At 43.2% G+C, this 21,452-nt stretch overlaps 1 non-coding gene across 1 annotated transcript; it reads left to right on the top strand.

The window, feature by feature from the left end:
• Positions 1-1,128: 1,128 nt before the first annotated feature.
• LOC116890535 lies at positions 1,129-1,259 on the top strand. Its single transcript, XR_004386716.1, has one exon. It is a non-coding gene; the product is annotated as a small nucleolar RNA SNORA17 (small nucleolar RNA).
• Positions 1,260-21,452: the final 20,193 nt, after the last annotated feature.

Here is a 21,452-nt window from a genome sequence, read left to right on the forward strand (position 1 = left end):
GAAGGCCATTGTGGGTAGGTGTTTCAGAGAGTTACATGAAAATAAACTTAACAAGCCAATAAGTAACACTTCTTCAGTGCTTCTACTCTAGTTCTGGCCTCTAGAATCTTACCCTGATTCCCCTTGGTGATGTAGTATGACCTGAGAGTTGTAAGATGAAATAAACCCTTTCCTCCTCAGGTTGGTTTCAGCCATGGTGTTTATTATAATATTTGAATATTACATAATAGTATTATATAATATTCGAACACCTAATGAAAAGTCTACCTATGACCGCAGCAGTTGGGAAGCAGAGACGGGGAGTCCCAGGAATAGGCATATCTCCTGTATCATAAACCAAACCTAAGTGCCTCTCAGGAATCTGAAAATATCTGGATGAAGTACAGATACTATTTCTAATAGAGTAATACGCAAAGAACTATACCAAAAAAGAATAAACTGTAAAAACTTGAATTTTGAGAATTACTCAAATCTTATATGTAAAAAACAAGCAAACAAACAAAAAACCCTAACATAAGTGAGTCTGGTGCAATTTCAGAGCGTGGAAGGCTGAGGCAAGAAACCACAGTCACAGACCCCCTGGGCTACATAGTAGCCTCCCATTTCAAAAAGAGTTAAACATCATTAAAGACATTGGTTGGTTGCCGAGCAACCAAGTTTGCTGTAGTTGAGCCCATCTAGACCTATCTCTACAGTACCAGTAATAGCACTTTGTTAACATACTACTTGGGCACTAAATGTAGTATAATGCAGTGTCAGAGTTTACCAAAAGAATAAATCTCTCATATATAATCTTTTTAGTTTCTCGAGACACAAAAACTCTGGCTATAAACATTTATCTTCCAAATAGCACATACTCAAACCAACAAGCCACCAGTTTTCAACATCATCAAATATGTAGTTAAAAAAATGAGGGGTTGGGGATTTAGCTCAGTGGTAGAGCGCTTGCTTAGGAAGCGCAAGGCCCTGGGTTCGGTCCCCAGCTCGAAAAAGAACCAAAAAAAAAAAAAAAAAAAAAAAAAAAGAAAATTTAACTTTAGTTTCCAAACGAATTTTTAAATATCTTCTGTGTTAGCTGTCAAAAAGAGGGTTTTTTGTTTTTTGTTTTTTGTTTTTTTAATTCATAGACCTGCTCCTGGAAACACTGCAGGTGTGGCTGCTCTGTCACATATGTGTCAGTTGGTAGCAGAAAGGAGAGAAGCTATGTCCATGCTCAGTGCTCTGCCCTATGAACATCTGACCTATGAACATCTGATATTCAACTTTCTCTGAAAACAGAGAGCCTGAGGAGACCACTAGTTTGGTGCCACCCAGGCCCTGGTGGCTCCCAGGACCAGGAGCAAGCTGGAAACAATTCATCCACCTGGATCTGAGGGCCACAAGCAAAAGTAAGCTGAGATAGAAGACCATCACATGGGACCAGGCAAGAATGACCACCAGATGACCACCAGACTGGCACCATGGGGTCTGGGCAGGGAGCTAGCCTGAGAAGACCGCCAGCCAGGTACCATAATGCACAAGTGCATTATGTATTAGGTATAGCACTCCTAAGACAATCTTGGACACTCAGAGACCTCAGGCACCTCTAAGAGGACCAAGTAAGTGGTGGAGAAGTGGAAGAGAAAGAGAAACGGAAGGATGGGACCACCTTGAAGACAGGCAGAACTGGAGACTCGAGGGTAGTGACGAGGGTAGTGAGGAACAGCCTGATGTGAGTAGCCTGTGATCCCATCTGGGACCATGGTGGGTCCATGGCCTGTGCTGCCACTGGGGCTATGTGGTCTGGGTTGTCATCCAGGAACATGTGATGTCTGAGGCCTGTCTGTGCAGAGCTCGCCCCTCACCTGGGCATCCTGGGAGAACTGGCCCTGGAGGCATGAGAACAGGAGAGATGACCCCACTCATAGCCAACTGTGGTATTCTTGGAAAGAGGCCTGCACTTTGCAAGGATTGACCCATGTTAGGACACAAATGTGGGAGAGCTGGTCCTGCCAGTTGTCTGCCATGTAGTGGCATAGGTGAGGGAGAGATGACCACCCTCACCCTTTACCATATATGGCACATGGGAGAACTGGTCCCACAATCATCAGAGTGGGAGAACTGTCCCTGCCCTTTGCCTACTCCATCACTCAGGATTGTGGGCCCTCCCTGTACCTTACCTAGACAGCACAGTAGAGCTGGTCCTAATGTGAGGGTTGTGGATAAGGCCCCAAGGATGTGTGTATAGGAGAGCAGGCAGTCTTGTTTGCTAGGCAGTGGTGCAGGCCAGGAAGAGACGATCCCCTCCCTCATCCCTCACCATCTATGGCAGACAGGAGAACTGACCCCAGGGCCACGAGAGTGGGAGAACTGACCTTTATCTGCTGAAACACTCAGGAGAATGGGCCCTGCACTTTCCTGGGCAGCAGGACAGAGCTGGCCCTGGTAGCAGGAGTTGCTGATGAGCTGGCTCTGAGAGCGTGAAAGCAAGAACCTGTGGGCTCAGATACCTCTCAGGCCAGATCCAGGGCTATGAGTTGGCCCACCCCAACATCTACCCCATCAATGAAATGCTGGAGCACTTAAAGGGGCTGGTCCTACAGATCCAAAACTACAGGATCTCCCTGACACAGGGCAACAACAGGATATCCCACAAGAGTCCCAGTGATGCTCCAGTATTGAAAGTATAGCAGAAGCCAGAAGCCTTGAACCAGACCAATGACTCATTGCAATGAATATTTGCAAGCAGAGAAGTGTGGACAAAAGGGCATACTGTGAGACACACTGCGGCTTCCACAATGAGATCTCTTTTCCTCTGTTGGGGAGGAGGTTGCAAGGGTGGAGGGTAGATAGGAGGGGAGAAGGAGATGAGTGGGCTTGAGGTGCATGGAGTGAAATCACGAGGAACCAATAAAAAGCTCTAAAACTCCATAGGAAAGTTAGATTACTAGTTGATGTGTTCTTTTTAAAATGGAGTCCTATCTTACCATTTCCTAAGACAAAATAACTTAAAAACTTTGGGGGTCACAAATCACAGCAATAAACTCATTTCATATTACAATCTAGTAAATAAATATCTACATAAGAATATATAAAATTTACATCAAATTCATAAATGTGTATTTAATAAAAATAATATTTTACTGGGTAAGGATGATTTATCTGTGCTGTTTTATTCTGGTACATATTTTTTTAACTTTTCAGGGACACACTAAATTAATTTCAGGAGCTGCTAATTAGTGGAATGCTGAAGCTTCAACTCCATAGCCTTAGCTTACTGTGGTGCTTCACACATGTAATACAAGCTCTTCAGAGCCTGGGTCAGGGAGATCACTGCAAATTCAAGGCTAGATGGAGTAAGGCTTTATCTCAAAACAACAATAAAATCTGGGCATGGTGTCACAAGTCTGTGTTCCTCACCATTTAAGGCACGGTGTGTCAGAGGCCAGCCTCTCTGATATGAGACCCTGTCTTAAAAATCAGTAAGGAAAACATCCTTAGATATTTTGCTGTAATACAGAACATAAAAATCTGGCTAACTAAAAACTACATAAAAGAAGTAGCTTTGGTTATTTGCTGTTTTGTACTAATGAGGGCCAAATTAGTTTGCCTTCAGCCAGAAGAAATTGCAGTTTCTTACAATGCCTAAGAGATGAATTCCTTACATCAGCCTATTTTGTTTCCCAGCTCCACCAGAAACTTCTGAGAATAAAAGGAAAAAAAATCCCTGTGATTTATGTGCTAATTAAAATATGAGAGAGAGAGAGAGAGAGAGAGAGAGAGAGAGAGAGAGAGAGAGAGGGAGGGAGGGAGGGAGAGAGAGAGAGAGAGAGAGAGAGAGAGAGAGAGAGAGAGAGAGAGAGAGAGAGAGAGAGAGCTCCCTGCAAGTGTGAAGTTGGAGAAGCTAGTTTTAGTTCAGCCATTATGTAAGTTGGGGTCCTCTGGCTTCCTCATCAGGAAATTCAGGGAAAACAAAAGAAGTGTTACAGACTTGTCCCCTTCTTCTGCAATGTGTAAGGTTTGGATGTTGCCATTTCTGTCCTTTTAACAAGCAAAATGTACACAGAAAATTAATGACTTCTTATACATAACAAAGACTTGTGAACAGGGCAAAGCGTCACACCAAAATCTGGAGAAACAAATCAATAAAGAAAACTCACAGTCCCGATTTGCTCACCTGAAGCAAAACTCACTAGAGCTAAGGGTGCTCTTAGTAATTAAAGTGAGAAAATGCCGGGGCAGGAGTATGGGGGGACCTGAACATGTGTGTGGGTTTCTGTCCCTGGAATCCCAAAGTTTGGGGGAACCCTTATGTGAGTCCAGGTTTAGCTTCTGGGATATCCCACTGAGTTCTTCCAGCGATGTGCCAGGAAAGAGCTAAAAGCACTTGGGAACATCGGGGACACATTACAGACTACGGTTTGGCCACATGATTATACAGTGCACCTGACACTTTACCTCCACAAGACTCCAGCATAACAACATAGCTTGCAGTAGAAAGAGCAGCAAGGGTCAGAGTCTCGGGGGATACCGGGAGAAGGAAGGGATATCAGTGTAGGTGGGGGAATCTCTAGCGTGGGGGAGGCTTTCGGGAGTCTATGAGGGTGAGCCTAGCTGAGACCTCTACCAGCGCGGGAAACGGAGCCTGAAGAGGCCACTTTCTGTACCAGCTGAAACTTCAGGTGGAGGGAGGTGGACACCAGCCCAACCACAAAACCTTTGACTCCAATTTGTTCTGCCTACAAAAATTGCAGGGATAAAGATAGAGCAGAGACTGACCAATGACCGACCCAACTTGAAACCTACCCTGGGGAGAAAGCCAACCCCTGACACTATCTTTAATAGTATCACTAATACTCTGCTGTGCTTCCAGACAGGAGCCAAGCATAACTGTCTTCTGAGAGATGGAAACAGATGCACAGACCTTCATATAAACAGCAAGCCGGGTTCAGGGAGTCTTGTAGAAGAGTTGGGGGAAGGATTAGGGAGCCAGAGGGGTCAAGGACACTACAAGACCTAGGGGGTCAACTAACCTGGGCCCATGGGAGCTCCCAGACTGAACCACCAACCAAAGAACATGCATGGGCTGGAAATTGGCCCCCTACACATATGTAGCAGATGTACAGCTTGGTCGTCATGTGGGTCCCCTAACAATTGGAGCAGGGGCTGTCTCTGACTCTGTTGCCTGCCTTTGGATCCCTTTCCCCTCACTGGACTGTCTTGTCTGGCCTCAGTAGGAGAGGATACACTTAGTCCTGCTGCAGCTCTGTAGCAGTGTTGGTATCCATGGCTTGGTATCCATGCAGGGACCTCCCCTTCTCTGAGGAAACAAGAATGGGGAGAGTAGAGGAGGGTTGGGAAGGTGGGACTAGGAGAAGAGGAGGGAGGGGAGCTGAGATCAGGCCTTAAAGTGAATAAATGAATAGATTAATGAGAAAAAAGAAATTATTAAGAAAGTTTAAAGAAAAGGGAAAGGAAAAATCAAGGGCATTGAAGTATCATGTTGTTGCAATTTCTCCCTAGATTAACGTTGACTTACAATTAAGGCCTTTTATTTACTTTCCTACTTATAATCTTATGCATCATGTCTGACTTTTTAAAAATAACAATCACAGCAGGGTTATGTAGTATGGCCTGCCTTGTAAGCAAGAGATCCTTGCCAGAGTTCTATCCAAGGAATCCATGTGAAACTGCCAGATTTAGTGGCACAGGCAGTAATCCCAGGGCTGGGGAAGATGACACCAAAGGATCCCTGGGGTTCAGTGGCCACCTTGTCTGGCCTAACTGGTGAGCTCTAGGACAATAAGGGATCCTACCCGAAGGAGGAGGACATTTCTTAAGATGACCCCATCAAGTTTGTTCTCCATCCTCCATACGTGTGTGTGTGTGTGTGTGTGTGTGTGTGTGTGTGTGTATACACAGACAATTTAAAAGTAATAATTACACAATAAATAATGCTAAAAAATTCAAAGTGTACAGTTTGATAAGACAACACATCAGAAATAAAGTCAGAAAATGAAAACTGTTTTGGAATAACTTCTCAGATAGAAAATTTAAAACAAGTATAATTAATATGTGAATGCAATAGAATAAAAAGTAGATAGCAGGAAAGAACAGGAAGAGAATATAAGCAAGGGACCTGGGAAGGCTATAGAAGAATCAGTAAAAAGTGCTGCATATGAAAATTATGGTATCAAACCTTGGCAGCCTCTGGAACACTAAACACCAGCAAAGAGAGAACCCACAGTTCAAAAGCAAATGAACAGAAATTTGTCAAACTGACAAGCAACAAAATAAAGGAAACGATAATCCAACCACGGGGCGGTGGCTGGAGAAGACGAACTCTCAGCACATGAAATACGCAGAGGGAAGAGGGGGGAAGCAGAGGTATCTGGGTAAGAGTGGCTGAGAAGTTCCCCAAATGAATGGCATGTGTCCAGTGCCCTGGGCTACTGAAGAAAAACAAGCAAAGGAGCAAACAAAAAATGAGGAGAACAGAATATGGGAGGGGGACATGTTGGAGAAATCCCTAAAGGGAGAGAGAAGGGGAGTTAGGGATTGATATAATCAAGATACAGTATGTGTGTATGTGTATGTATTGTACACACACACACACACACACACACACACACACACACACTGAATATGGGAGGATCCAAGTCACTATAGCATGTAAATGGAAGCCAAACAATACAAGAGAGATTCTGTTTATATCTAATAAAGTAGATCTCATGCCAAAATTAGCCAGACCAGATGAAGATGGTCACCAAATGACAAAGGGGGATACCACGGAGAAGATATAATCATTATAAATACATATACACCAAGCATTGGTGCACCCTATTTCATAAAACAAACACTGGGCAAAAGGGACAAACAGGCCCAAATATGGTGATATTACTTGACTTCAATATCACTTACATCAGTGGATAAATCACTCACACAATAAAATCAAGAAAGAAATTCAAAGTTAAGTTATGCCATAAGTCAAACGGATTTAACAGACAGCCACAGAATATTCCATCCAACACACATGTGGGACAGAGAACTGAACCTCACAGCTTGCAGGACAGACAACCCATTCTACCCCCAGGAGGTCTTCTTCTGACCTAAAGGAAGGGCAGACTCCAGCAACACCTGTGCACCCTGGCCTCGGGATGTGTGCTGCTTAGGACTGCATTACTTCATCTCCTGTGCAGCGTAACCTGAGAGGAGCTGGACATGTGATGCTTTAGATTCCTGCCTCTTCTCTTCCTATGCTGGGGATGGACCCCAGGGTTTGTGCGTGCTAGGCGTTCTACCACTAAGCGATAGCTCCCATCCTGTGTGTTTCCATAGTTGACTTGGTAGAAGGTTCTTCTGCACTCACCCTGCATCCACCTTATCAAAAGCAAGTAAAAGGCCTCCTGTGTAGCTGTGTGGCCATTTGTCACCATGTCTCTGCCTATGTGCACTGGAGCAGGGATACAGTAACCTGGGCTGGCATTTGTGTTCTCTTAAGGTCTGTATGACATCTGCCCAGGATCTTCTGGCTTTCACAGTCTCTGGTGAGAAGTCTGGTGTAATTCTGATAGGTCTGCCTTTATATGTTACTTGACCTTTTCCACCTACTGCTTTTAAAATTCTTTGTTTTGTGTATTTGGCGTTTTGACTATTAGATGACAGGAGAAATTTCTTTTCTGGTCCAATCTATTTGGAGTTCTGTAGGTTTCTTGTATGTTTATGAGCATCTCTTTCTTTAGATTAGGAAAGTTCCTCTATAATTTTGTTGAAGATATTTACTGGCCCTTAAATTGGGAGTCTTCACTCTCTTCTATACCTATTATCCTTAGGTTTGATCTTCTCATGTGTCATGGGTTTCCTGGATGTTTTGTGCTAGGAACTTTTTGCATTTTACATTATTTTTGATGGTTGTGTCAATGTTTTCTATGGTATCTTCTGCCCCTGAAATTCTCTCTTTTATCTCTTATATTCTGTTTGTGATGCTTGCATCTATGACTTCTGATCTCTTCCCTAGGTTTTCTATCTCCAGCGTTGTCTCACTTTGTACTTTCTTTATTGTTTCTATTTCCATTTTTAAATCTTGGATGCTTTTGTCCATTTCCTTCACCTGTTTGGTTGTATTTTCCTGTAATTCTTTAAGGCATCTTTGTGTTTCCCTTTTAAGGGCTTCTATTTGTTTTCTTGTGTGGTCCTCTATTTCTTTAAGGGAGTTATTTATGTCCTTCTTAAAGTCCTCCATCATCATCATAAAATGTGATTTTAAATCCAAATCTTGCTTTTCCAGTGTTTGGATGTCCAGTATTTGCTTTGATGGGAGAACTGGGCTCTGATGGTGCCAAATAATCTTGGTTTCTGTTGCTTAGGTTCCTGTGCTTATCTCTCTACATCAGGTTGTCTCTGGTGTTGGCTTGACTCTGAAAGTGGCTTGGCCCTCCTGTAGGCCTGTGTGTCAGCACTCCTGTAGAGCTGTTTTCTTTCTGCCAGGTCTGGGAACAGAGAGCTCTGCTCTTGGGTGTGTAGGTGCTTTTGGCAACTGGCTTTCAGCAATCAGCACAGGCAGAAACCTGAAGGGTCCTGCCCATGACTGCTCCTAGATCCCTTTGCCCCAGGGGTACAGATGGCACTAGGCAATTTCCTCTTGGGTCAGGAATGTGGGTAGAAAGTTTTTGTCAATTCTGTGTTCTCAGGAGTGTCGGCACTTCTGAGGATCCAGCTCTCTCCCCCACGGGATTTGAGTGCAGGGAGCTTGACTGGTTCCGTTTGGTTCCAGGCACAACCAGAAACTAGCCAGTTCCTGCAGCTGACTACTCCTATCTTCCTGTATCCAGAAATACTTTGCAGTTTCTTCTTGGGCCAGGATTGTGGGAAGACATGGGCAGAAGTAGGCAGAGGTGGGCAGAAGTAGTGGTTCGTCCTGAGGTCTCAGGATTGTCCGCACTTCTGGGAGTTCATCTCTCTCCCCCTTGGGATTTGGCTACAGGGAGCTGTGGTGCCACACCCACTCCAGTGGAGCCTGTGTGACATGAAGCTCTTATGCTTCGTTTCTATCCAGAACAGAGGCCTGTGCCTGGAATGGCTTGGCCTCCTGGAGGTCCCTGGCAGTCTCCCTACAAAAAGATGATGACTAGGGTCTATGCTTTCGGTGGAGGTGCCTTCTGTGTTCTAGCCTTGGTGATCTTGACAACTTTAAGCCTGTCAACAATATCTGATTTAAAGAATATAGCAGTGTGGGAAGATGGTCATGTACCTTTAGATGTCTCAGGAACTGAAAGTTCAGAGACAGAAACGTCTCACACCATCATGATAAACTCAACGGCTGCGATGAATTCAACTGCTGTATCCATTAGCTCCCAGTAAATAGGAGAGAAATTAATTACAGTTACTAACAACATGACTGTTCCAGAAAAGCCTTTCCCCCCCTTTTGGATAAGTTTTGTTTAGCATGATTCAAAACAGTAACGATTCTTTTAAAAAGATCATAGACAAATTCCAACAAATTGAACAAACTTATCAAGAGTTAACTATGGTTACAAAAGTTTCCTTACTATTCTGAGGGGCCATAATTATAGAATTTAAACTTTATTAAAACAAAGGTAAATGATGAATGCATACCTGGTGCCCACAAGTCTGGCAGTATAACTGCAGTTTTCTAAACTTTTGTTTGAGGCTGAGAATTGTTTCCTAGACTGTACATTCTGCTTTTCTCTTTGCAAGGGACATTGGTGGGGTGATGAATAAGAGCTGGATGACTGTCAATTATGATGTTCCTGTTCTAACTGCTTAAATCTGTGCCAAGAAGTAAAGCTTTCCGCAGCAGCACACATCTCGAGTTTGTGTCTGTCTGTCATGCTGAATCCATTCTCTACCTGAAATCCAAGCCTTGGTCCCTCTGCTGACACTCCCCTGGGTGGTCTGTGGCACTGTGGGGTTATGTGATCACAAATTGTCCATGACAGAAAAGAGGAGAAATGTCTTGTCCAACAGGAATGTTCCCTTGGCCTATAGGCTTTGGGGGATTCCAAGAGGTCTAAAACGCTAAGTCTTCTAGCATATTTAAGTAAGAACTGGCAGACTTCTGAGACACCTGAGATGGTAGGCTAGAATCCTGGCCTGGAACATGTGCCGCATTTTCTGCATAAGGAACCATGACCTGTGGTCATGTAGCTCAAAACAGAGTTCTCCACGATAATGAGGTATCTAGAGGCGCTGAGGGTTTAGCCAATAAGCTTCCCTTCCCAGACATTCCTCCCTGCAAAAGGTATTTAATCTTTGGTCCACCCTGAGGAATTGGTACGCATCCATTTTCCATGATGAACACTCAATAGATGGTATTAATAAACATGGACTGTCTCTTTCATCAAGAACCACCATGGGGAACATGAAGAAAGCCTTCCCCTACAGAGTTGTAGCCCAAGTCTCCTCTAAGGCTTCTCTGCGCTTCCAGATAACCACCACTAAGTTAAGGACTTTTACAGAAGAGCGAAGCGTGAGTTCCCCATTTCCCCGGCCCTGAGCTCATCATCATTCTCAGCCTACGGGGGCCCTAGTTCCACTCCCAACTCTTCATGACTCAGGGCACCTAGATGTCCTGGAGTTTGGAAGCACCTGGGCCCAGCCCCAGGACAGGCCTGTGGACCCCCAGTCCTTCATTCCCAACTCTTCTGTGCGGGTTTCCAACAGTGACTGGATGCCCAGGAGTCAGGGAAACCCAGCTTTGGTCTCCCACATCCTAGGCTGTGTCCCCCCCAAGTGGTGTCTTGGCGCTTCCCTAAAGCCCTGCACCCGACAGTAGCAGCAGCAGTAGCAGCAGCAACACTGAGTAAATGCTGTTAGACACGCTCCCCCTGTTTCACCTCCCCAGCAGTGTGTCCCACACCCTGACAGCAGGGTAAAATGCAGACCCATAGATATGTATTTTGAAGAAAAAAAAAGAGAGAGAAAGAAAGAAAGAAAAATCCTTGAAAGTGTTGTAAAACACAATCATCCAGGACCAGTGTGGGCATCTTGGAAGCTTCCACAAGTGGGTACGATATACTAACTTGGTCTGTAACAGGTCACAGGGTCAAGTTATGCAAAACACAGGCTTTACAAATACCTTCTCCTGACAAACACAGATCTGCTGCTTTAAGAATTGTATGACAAAGGTATACGGGAGGGTTTGGATAGAGGAAAAAGAAGGGAGAAATGATGTAATTATGTTGTACTTATGTCAAAAATTTAAAAATGATTTTTAAAAAAAATCCTGTGACAGCATCAAGGAAAACCAAAAATCCCTATTTCTTATGCCTCGACAGCCCCATCTCCATCGCTCCTATTGGTCCTGAGAGCAACTCTTTGCATAAGTGTCTGACAGATGCCACCTACAGGGACTGAAGCAATGGCAACCTCTACAGGGAAAGAGAATGGAAATATGGTATATTCATGGGATGGGCTAATCACCGCAAACTGAACTATGTATACACACACTTATCACCACGGCAAACCTTACCATTTAATACAGAGTAAGCAATATTCAAGTCCACGAGTTCCTTACATATAAACATGAGCATTAGCATGTGTGCATGTATAGACAAGGAACACCAAGAGGACCCAATGGGTGCACTCTCTACCCACATCCCATTTCCCCAGGGTACAAGGGTAGAGTCACTTCTGTGATGTAGAATGTGGGGACCAAGCAGACTAAAGCTATCTTAGAAAACATCAGGTGTCGGGAACTTTCCGCCTGGGAGCTCCACAAGAATTTGCTGAGTAAACACCCCATTCTAGAAGTGTCACAACTGCAATAGAGGCGGGATCCCCCACTATTCCCTCTACATAGCCAAAGATATCTCCCTACCGGAGCTTGAATATATGTCATACTTACTAGCCAATAGATTTAAAGGTCAATATGCTTAGCCAATAAGTTTAAACTGTAACCTTGCTGATGTAATTTGTACCCCTAAAACGGTATAAAAAGTGTGTACCTTTGTTCCCGGGGGTCACCTCTGCCCCGATTGCAGAACAACCCTAGTGCACTGGACTAGAAAACCCTCTTGTTTATTATATCGATCGTTCTCTGTGTCTCTGTGAGTGGGACATTCCGGACACAGGACTCAGTGGGCTTTTCTCGAGTCTTACAGTGACACTAACAGTACTGGACAAGTTGGTGGCAAGTGGGGAGTACTTGGACAGAGACCATAACATCTCATTTAATTTCTAAAAGGGATGCCCGAAAGCTGGGTGAGGTAGCTCATACTGTAACCCCAGCACTGAAGAGGCAAGCCCAGAACTACAGCAAGTTCAAGGCTGACCAGGTCTACACAGTGAGTTCCAGCCCACGCTGTCTCAAAACCAAACAAGACACAGAAGAAAAGCAGAGGTGCTCCTCAGGGAGCGGTCTGTGACAGCATCTTGACTATTGTCTGGAGGTGGGGCTGCGATGTTTATGTTTGGGGGCGGTCTTGTTTTGCATTTGTTGTTAGAAGGAAAAGGAGGAAGAAGCAGAATAGTTGTGACAAACAATACACACATGCCCATACGGCATCATAGATCCACATACCTCTTGGCTGCAGAAGAAAAATCTCGCCTGTACTGAAACAGTTGTGAGGCATCTGCAAATTACCTGAGCAAGAGAAGGAAACCTAGGACAAGCGTGTCTGTTTGTCAAAATGGCTTAGACTTTGTTGCAACAACAATCACCACCTCAACCTTAGTGTTTTAACAACAACAAATGTTGTTGTTAAGAAAAAAATGCTTATTTTTCATTCATACGAAGTCCTTTCCAGCAACTGTCCTCCACACCATGCTCATCCAGTGACTCCCTGTCCTCACCAGGAGGCTTCTGCTTGAGCTGCAGCACAAGAGGAAAGCTGGGTCTCACTTCCTTGGCTCATTAAGAGCGTACACCACCTACTAACAGTCTACTGGACAGAGTGTTCTCACACCTGTGTCTACCTACAACAATTACGGAAAGCAAAAGGAGCAGGGACTCTAGCTGCCTGAGTGTGACAAACACAGCTCTGGCAAGCCTGGCTGTCCTCCCATTCCCTCTCCCTTGCTAAACACCATTAGGGCACAATCCTAAAGCTAGTCACCAAGGGCTATGGATTAGGTCCAGCCCTCAAAGTATTTAAGTTCAGCAGTCAAACGTTCCCTTTTGGCTCACCTAGTTAACATGCCTGATCGAAATTAAACACCTCATCCTAACAGGAGGTTTCCCTTTTTTTCTTTATAAACTGCCATTTGCCTATGGGCCACATGTGTCTCCTCTATATCCACAGGAGGTCCTTTGTCCTGTGGAGCAAATGTCCCTCCCCTTCTCCCTTTTTTTTTTTTTTTTTTTTTCTTCCCTTGTCCTCTGTCTCCTGTCTTTGTCTCTTATTCTGTGATCTTTGACCTTCTGAGGCAAATAAATCTTTTTGCTGAGAAACTTGGTCTTGGTGTATCCTCTGCCGGTTCTGGTCTTTAAGTCCTGGGCCTATTCTGTGCAACACAAACATTCCTCGGTGTCAGCGACCTGTCATCACAGGCACACTGCAGCGGCTACATGGCCTACCCAGAGAGGCCACCACGGAAATGGCCAACAGAGTTCTCTTGTCCTCTGTGGTAGACAACTCTCTAACATTCTGAACGTCTGGGTATCAACTTGGGAAGATGGAGGCTGACATCTTTGAGAAATCGTAGCAGGGTGGCTTCCTTTTGTTGTGGTGGGCATGAAGCAAAGGCACCCAAAGGCAGCGCAGGGCAGAACAGAAATGCGTCTCCCGCCTCAAAAGAAGGGGCTAGGCTTGAACTGTGCCCTATAAAGCCTTTTCCCAAAAATCCCCCACTCAGTCTGCCTCCCTGGGGACCAAAGTTCCACCACTTGGGCCTTTGGGAAGTACTTAACATCCGGACTCTAGTGCTGTAAGTGAGTCTACTGGTGTACACTGATGTTTAACAACTCGGAGCAATCTGCAAGCACAGTGTTAAATGTTAAGGCTAATTAACCAGTAATGCTATCACTTTTCATGTTGTGTGCTAATGGGGGCACATACAGGAACTACAAGTAATGGCTGCCATTAGAAGAAAGAGGAAATTAGCATTTATGAATTCTAATTAAGTTTTGGCTCCCAGACACAATGTATTTTGCTTTTCACTAAAAACAGTGAGCCTTTAAATTAGAAAAGGAAGGGGAAAAAAAAAAAAAAAAAAGCCCAAACATTATAAGAAATTTGTGACAACAGTGACGCCATTTATGGTTTCTGATTTATGATTTTTTCACAGGCTATCCAGAGGTCCAAGATCAATAGGAAATCCAGATTTACCATCAAGAGAGAATAAGACAAAAACAATAATAATAAATGTAAATATACTGTAGAAACATTAAATATTTATTCTAAATATCACCCCCTTATGATTACTATTGTTGTTGCCATGATAACACTAACCCACAGAACTAGAGAGGGTCTATATAAAAAGCCCAGAATACTTAAAGCATAAGATTATTAACTTTTGCCACCTTCATTCTATCATGAATGTCATGACTGTTGGAAGTTCTCCAATGCCTTGAAGAGTAAAAATTAAAAAAAAAAAAAAATCCATGTGGAAAAAAAGTTAAACCAATAAAGGGAGTGTTGGGGTATACCCCAGTGGTATAGAATTCACCTAGCATGTATGTGGACTCTAGACTCAGTCCCAAGCATCATGAAACAAGCATTTAAGTTAAATAAATATACAATAAAAAGCACTGGAAGAAGTAGGATTCCATGTGAAGCATATAAATAGTGCTGGCACGAAATGAGGCTTTATTTTTCTTCAAAACAATCTGGGGAATGCCTACAGTGCCTTAGTTATGGCTAAGGGACAATGTCTCCGTCTATTTTGGTGGCCCTGCAGCTTTCTCTCCTTAATTAGAGTCTCCATATTGCCTGGCCATCTGTTTCTGGGTCCTTCCCAAGCTTTGGTGATGGAAGGGATATTTTGTGATCTCATCTCTTTAGTAGGAGGATACATTCTACATTTATCTGAGCAGGACTAAATACTTTTGGAGAAGACTTGAGGACTCTCATGATGCTTGCTATGTAACTGCTGAACATTCTCTTCAATGCAGGGGATCCCAATGCTCCTGATTGACCGTCCACAGCTGTCTAGAATAAAGACGCTATTTGCAGAACATATTCTCCCTACTTCTCAACACTGACCTTAGATTGTCCTCCACTGCTTGATTTGTTATTTGAAAGAAATGTTTGAGCGTTCTCATATACATTGCTTTTCCCTACACAGAATCCTTCGGCTGTTAGAGGCAATTTTGTTTGGGTAGCCGCTAGTCTAGACCAATTCTTTAATACCAACTTCTCAGTTCTTCACCTTTGCTCAAACACTCTGGTACACATCTGCAACAATGGCTTTCTATAGTTCTTCTCAGCTCCATGCATGCACGTTCCTTCTCTTAGCAAGAAACAAAACGTTCACTTGACCGTAATAGACTCTGGGGTAGCTTCATGCCTTGCTTTGACCCAGAAAGAAGGAAGGGAGCATTGTCTGAGCCTAAACCTGAGATCTAAGGAAGTCTGCTGCTGTTCTTTTGGAACTCAGCTGCCCTGGAAAGGAGTATAGGCTACATCAAACAAGGTCATAAAGAGGTTTTGGGGGGGAGAAACTGAGAAAGAAAGGCCACATGAACGAAAATCAAGGATTCTGGCCTATGCATGAACCTCACCATTACCACAAGAATCCAAAAAGTTGATAGTCCTTTGAATTGTCTTTTTAATGTGCCAGAGATGGCCATATGACTGAGACCATCTTATATCCCACAGTACTAGATGGCTGTAAACCTGGTGCCCCAGTCTGCACCAGGTAGAGTGGAAAAGAGCCATTTACATGCTTAAGTCCCTGACCTACAGATTTATGAGTAAAGAGGATATTATATAGCAATAATAGATGGCAGAAAGGAAATTAGGATGCTCTCTGGCCAATAGCCAACTTCAACCACAGACACTTGAATGAGGCCATCTTGAAGTTCTTCCAGCAAATTCCTCAAAATAACACAAATCAGCACAGACAAGTTCACCAACCCTGCTGTCTCTGAGAAACAATTATGGTTTTAAGCCTCTAAGCATAGAGACAGTGTCTGTGTACAGATTATAATGGATAAAATAATGCTCGCTTACGTGGCGGTAACCACTCCCAACCCATAAGTCCAAAAATGTTGTACAATTTAGACAGTTATCACTGTTGGAAGTCTAGCACAGTGGTCAGACCCACAGCTCCAGTGTTATACTCCTTGGGTTTACTAGGGCTCTACCAATAACAAAGGAAGTGATTGACCTAATACGAGTTCCTTTGTTTGCAAAATAGGGATCAGAATAGTAAGTACATCAATAGGGTCTCAACAGACAGATGTTAGTGAAACATCTGCATAATACATACTTAGTAAATGTTAGGCAGCCTAAATTTTCAAAGGCACGAGATAGGTTTTTATGGAAAGTCTTTACAAATTTTCAAGTGAAGTCACATCCTTTTAAGATCTTTTTATAAAATGAATCTGAGAATGAAAAGCCCACATTCCATAGCCCTCCAAACCTTCTTCAGGGGTTGTCATGGTAGTTCTGAAAGGATTATAGAGGAAATGGTATAGGGCATTTTTATGGGATGGATCTGTAGGAGGGAATATTTCTACATGATAATTTAAAACAGTTTTGAGCAAAGCTTTAAGCCCTGATTTTTTGTTTTAATTGCTACTTCCTATTACTTCTTAAACTGGGATTCTGAAAACTTCAGATTTCCTGTCACTGAGAAGATAAACATCTAAATACTCGTTTATGTTGATGTTATAAGACAGAAATATCCACGAGCACTTGTGCTTCATAGAACAGTGAGACTATCCATTCTGTGACGGCAAAGAAATGCAGAGCAGGGGGCTGGCAACATGGCATAGCAGGTAAGGGTGCTTTCTGCCAAAACTGAAGACACAAGTTCAAGCCCTGGGATTCACATAATAGAAGGAAAGGACTGATTCCCTCAAGTTGCTCTTGGGTCAACACGTGCTCACTTTAGCACAAAGTACATACATGTACACATAGCAAATATATTCAAAAATGTAATTTTAATTTTAAACAATAAAATAAACAAATTCAGTTCTTAATCACTGGAAGCAAAATTAAATAGTCGAAAATTGAAAACTTAATTAAATGGTAGTATATCAACATATCGTGACTTTATACACTGGAAATAAGGAACCAGTAAACTGTCAATTCTATTTTTTTACAAATGCAAATTGATTGTTTATTTTAATTAGATTGACTAAAAGAACTTCCTCATGACTAAGACATCAAAATTGTCAAGACAGTAGAATGAGAAGGAACTATGTTCTTAAATTGACAAATGAGATGAGAATTCTCTGTAACTAGAGACAATACTATAATTAGGGTTCATTTTAAATAGCTGGCATAAAAATGCTACCAAAATTCATGTATTTTTATATCCTTTAGAATTTTACTTAATTAAGGTCACTACAGTAAAATACTCTATCCTAGTAATTGCAAGAAACAGAAATATATTTCTCACAGTTTTCCTGAAGGCTGAGTCTATGGTCAACATGCCAGAAGTTTCTGAGGACCCACTTCCTGGTGAGTAGATGAACACCTCCTTGCTGTGTTCTTACATGGAAGAGAGACAGAGACCAAAAATGGAAACAAGAAACAGAAATCAACAGGCAACATGAGCAAGTCCTCTGATGTCTCTTCTCATGCCTAACTTCAATACCTAATTGCCATTCAAAGTTCATCTTCACATGCCATCCATCATTCTGAGAACCAGTGTTCCACGGGCAAACCGGGAGGACAAAGGCAGTCCATAATGGTAGTGAAAGGGTTACTGGGGCATGCCTATCTGACAGTAGCAATTACATTTCTTGTCATACATGTGTTCTTAGCGAGTTTCTGTAATAGGTTTTCTCCACCAATGATAAGCCAATTCAAGCCAAGTTAAAAGTATAAAAACAGGTTTATTGGGGGGTAACTTTCAGGTGGGTTCACTGGTCTCAGAGAATGAGGTCAGGGAAATCAGCATAGAGACGGGGAGACAGAGACAGAGAGGGCATTCATGCAGAGAAGAAAAATGCATGGGGGAGAGGGGACAGAGGAAGAGAGGGAGGAACAGAGGGAAGGAGGTGTTGGAAGAGCTTGGGTGGCTGGAGAGTTCTTTTATCTGCAGCACACACCCCTGGCACACCTGACAATGACAGATGATAATGTAAGCAACCGCCATGCCCCTGTCTCGCAGGCCTGCAGAATTGCCTGTACAGTAACAGGGTTAGGGTTAAGGGCACCACGTTTGAAATCTAACATCCTGTATCTTGCGTTTCCTTAAATCTGGGAAGACATAATACATGTACCACAAACAACATCGATGGTTTACACTCAAGAATGGCTGTTCCCTTGGGAACATTTGGCAGTATCTAGAAACAAAGAGTTGTAACTAGTGAAGCCTGTGTTACTACTGCTAAATACCCCATAACGTATAGTCTCAGCCATGATGAGGCTGAACAAGCCTCTCAGAGATAATCTAAGTCAGTGGTTCTCAACCTACCCCTTTCGGAGTGTAATGATTCCTTTATAGGGATCACATATCAGATATTTGTTATGAATTGTAATGTAAATATCTGATATTTGTAGCAACAAAAATGATATTATAGTTGGGATCACCATAGCATGAGGAACTATATTAAAGGGTCACAGCATTAAGAAGGCTGAGAACCACTGGCCCAAGCAGTATGTATGACTATCTGGGCTAGGCTGTAAAGGGTACTATACCTTCCTCTTAGTGTGTCCTTTTAGAGTTTTTTTTTTTTTTTTTGCTTTTGGGACCCAGTCAGTATGCAAAGAAAAATCCAGGCACACAAAGAATCAAAGACCTGAATCATACCTCTTGAAGAAGCCCAAACCACCAACCAGTAACAATTTACCCAGACATGTGAGTATATCACCTTGGAATCAGACCTCCCAACTCTCAGTTAAGTCACGTCCCCTGATACATGCAGCAGAGATTAGCCACCTCCTCGGAGGCTGGGCAATGCAGATTCGTAAGACAAATGAATGGGCTTTCTCTATGTCACAAAGTTTGTAAATGGTCTGTTCCACAAACAATGGAAAACTGCCATCTATCACCTATCCAGCTAGTTATCCACCTATCTATCCTTTCTCATTAATTACAGTGAGAATTAAAATTACCTGTTTAAATGGTGTTGCACTGTTGATAAAACATTCAAATACTACATAATATTTCCTACATTGACTGTGTCCTAAAGAGAACAGGTTAGGAGCAGCAATCAACCCTTCCTGGGTACTTGTGAGTCACAGGTATCAGTGGTTACCTACAGAGTCAACTCTGACCTGGAGAGCACCTACAGTTCTTAAGTCGATAAAAATCACACTCTAAAAATACTGGCATTTTAAATCACACAGCAAGACCATCAAAGAGCGTAATTATCAACCCTTCATCAACCTTCTGAAATAAAGCTCAAACACGTACAGCAGGATAAGAATATTGTTTTAAAGAATCACTAGAGAGTAAGAGGAAATGAGGCGAGAACAGCTCCACTATCTTCTTCCAAAGATGCCCCTCCAACTGCCTAAAGATCTCCCACTGAGTACTATCCTGAAGGCTCCACCGGGAATGTCACACGGGGGACTGAGTCTTTGCCATATGGACTCTGGGGAAACACTTAAGACACCAAATATAAGCCAGGCATGGTGTCTTATGTCTATAACCCAGCAATTAGGAGACAGAGGCAGGAGGATCACTGTAACTTTAAAGTCAGTCTTGTCCATATATTGAGTTCCAGGCCAGCCAGGGATACATATCAAGTCACAGGACTAGAGATACAGGTTGAGGGGGAAATGTCTGTTTTGCATGTTTGAGACCAAGGTTTGCTTGGAGGTGGGAGATCAAAGACAAAGACAGAGAGGTAAGAGGAAGAAAGGCAAGCAGAAAAAGGGGGAGGCAACGGAGGGTAGGGTGGTCTAGATTATAGATAAGCAGATGGGTAGATAGATAATAGAGACAGACAGACAGACAGAAAAGACAGACATTTATTTTCTTTTTGTTTCTTGAGACAGGATTTGTCTGTGTAGCCCTGGTTGTCCTAGAACTGACTCTGTAGACCGAACTGGCCTCTAACTCGTAGCTTCACCTGCCTCTGCCTCCTGAGTCCTGGGATTAAGGGCTTGCACCACAGTATTTATTGCACTCTTCTTTGGCACTGCCCCTTTTATTGTTTATAATCTTATGGTTTTATGCACCCTCTTGCCTTACTGATTGACCAATGACAAACTTTCTTAACTCCGTGAACACACATTTGTGGCTCCTCACTTTGCCTTTGACATCCTCGCTCTCCCAGTACAGAGCTCAATAACTGTCTACTCATTACCACACACAAGACCTTAAACTCATTACCACACACAAGACCTTAAACTGTAGTGACCTCAAGGAGAAATCTGCAACTGGGAAAACATAGAAAAATCTTTGAAAAGAGATCTCAGAAACAGTACAGCACTGACTAATTTTTAAATTGGCTTAATTGGCATATTTAAGTCATTTTATAATGGTGCTCAGTCTGTGGTGAAGGGCCAGTTTCTTATTTTATCTCCAGTTTCGGCAGCTCATGACTAATTTGCAGGTCTGGCCATATGCTCATATGAGATTCACTCCTTAGAATTCAATAATACCTGAACTTGTCTAGACCTTTATTTAACTAGACAAATCAACCAGTCTACAATTAGATGTCTCAGCAATAATTCATTGCTGTAGTCTCTTAAGCTGAGCACGGTGGCACGCATGTGTATCCTACCACTCAGGGGCTGGGGGCAGAAGACAATTCAAATCCAGTCTCCTCTGCACAGTAAATTAGAGGCCAGTTGGGCTCTATGAGTCCTCGTCTTACAAAAGTTCCTGGATATTTCATATTTGCTTTGTTCTTTAGTAACCGAAAGCAGTAGTTCACGGCACCAACTGCAGGCTGTACTCTATGTAGTCCTGCACTAGAATTTCCAACTAGCTAGTCTAGGAGTGTCAGGGACCAGACTGCCTGACTAGTCAGATTCCTGAGAAGAGCTTGACCTTTTCAAAGAAAGAACTTGTCCCCGGAAGACTGTTGCCTCAGTGTCTAAGGAGGACATCTTGCAGTTTAGAGATTCACCTTATGTCCTTGGGCACTTCCCAGTACTCCCCACCCTAAGCTTCAGTTCCTGCTTCAGAGCTTTAAATGCTATACACTCCTCTCAATAAACAGACCATCACTTGGTCTCGCTCCTCTTTCTCACCTGTTCTCCCGCAGGTATGGGTCCCCCTTAACCCCCACAAATAACTGGGTCCCTTCTGCCGGGGGCATAGGAGTATAGTTTGGGTGACACAATACTCACCTAGCCTGCCCAAGATGAATACCCAGTGCCACACAAAATCAAAAATGATGGTTCATGCCTATAATCCTAGCATTCAGGGGTGGGGTAGGA

This window comes from Rattus rattus, chromosome 1 (genome assembly GCF_011064425.1).
Source record: "Rattus rattus isolate New Zealand chromosome 1, Rrattus_CSIRO_v1, whole genome shotgun sequence".
Classification (NCBI taxonomy): domain Eukaryota; kingdom Metazoa; phylum Chordata; class Mammalia; order Rodentia; family Muridae; genus Rattus; species Rattus rattus.